The 1,448-nt window shown below is 41.9% G+C and overlaps 1 non-coding gene across 1 annotated transcript; it reads right to left on the reverse strand.

Moving 5' to 3' along the window:
• LOC148555411 (small nucleolar RNA R71) lies at positions 1–104 on the reverse strand. Its single transcript, XR_015886806.1, has one exon. It is a non-coding gene; the product is annotated as a small nucleolar RNA R71 (small nucleolar RNA).
• Positions 105–1,448: the final 1,344 nt, after the last annotated feature.

Genomic DNA, 1,448 nt, shown 5'->3' on the forward strand with positions numbered 1-1,448 from the left:
AAGCTTAGAGTGGATGTTCAGACCTTCAGACAGAAAGAAGGTGAATCCCTCTATGAAGCTTGGGAGAGATACAAAGGACTGACCAAAAATTGTCCTTCTGACATACTTTCAGAATGGACCATCCTGGATATATTCTATGATGGTCTGTCTGAATTAGCTAAGATGTCATTGGATACTTCTACAGGTGGATCCATTCACCTAAAGAAAACGCCTGCAGAAGCTCAAGAACTCATTGACATGGTTGCTAATAACCAGTTCATGTACACTTCTGAGAGGAATCCTGTGAGCAATGGGACGCCTATGAAGAAGGGAGTTCTTGAAATTGATACTCTGAATGCCATACTGGCTCAGAATAAAATATTGACTCAGCAAGTCAATATGACTTCTCAGAGTCTGAATGGAATGCAAGCTGCATCCAACAGTACTCAAGAGGCATCTTCTGAAGAAGAAGCTTATGATCCTGAAAACCCTGCAATAGCAGAGGTGAATTACATAGGTGAACCTTATGGAAACACCTATAACCCCTCATGGAGAAATCACCCAATTCTCTCATGGAAGGATCAACAAAAGCCTCAACAAGGCTTTAATAATGGTGGAAGAAACAGGTTTAACTATAATAAACCTTTTCCATCATCCACTCAGCAACAGACAGAGAACTCTAAACAAAAGACCTCTAATTTAGCAAACTTAGTCTCTGATCTATCTAAGGCCAGTATAAGTTTCATGAATGAAACAAGGTCCTCCATTAGAAATTTGGAGGCACAAGTGGGCCAACTGAGTAAAAGGATCACTGAAATCCCTCCTAGTACTCTCCCAAGCAATACAGAAGAAAATCCAAAAGGAGAGTGCAAGGCCATTGACATAGTCAACACGGCCGAACCTGGAGAGGAAGGGGAGGACGTAAATCCCAGTGAGGAAGACCTCCTGGGACGTCCAGTGATCAATAAGGAGTTTCCCTTTGAGGAACCAAAGGAATCTGAGACTCATCTAGAGACCATAGAGATTCCATTGAACCTCCTTATGCCCTTCATGAGCTCTGACGAGTATTCATCTTCTGAAGAGAATGAGGATGTTACTGAAGAGCAAGTTACCAAGTACCTTGGTGCAATCATGAAGCTGAATGCCAAATTATTTGGTATTGAGACTTGGGAAGATGAACCTCCCTTGTTCACCAATGAACTAAGTGATCTGGATCAACTGATATTGCCTCAGAAGAAACAGGATCCTGGAAAGTTCGTAATACCTTGTACCATAGGCAACATGATCTTTGAAAAGGCTCTGTGTGACCTTGGTTCAGGGATAAACCTCATGCCCCTCTCTGTAATAGAGAAACTGGGAATCTATGGGGTACAAGCTGCTAAAATCTCATTAGAGATGGCAGACAATTCAAGAAAACAGGCTTATGGACAAGTAGAGTACGTATTAGTAAAGGTTGAAGGCCTTTACAT

The sequence above is a fragment of the Arachis ipaensis genome, chromosome B6, assembly GCF_059453495.1.
Source record: "Arachis ipaensis isolate K30076 ecotype BB chromosome B6, ASM5945349v1, whole genome shotgun sequence".
Taxonomy (NCBI): domain Eukaryota; kingdom Viridiplantae; phylum Streptophyta; class Magnoliopsida; order Fabales; family Fabaceae; genus Arachis; species Arachis ipaensis.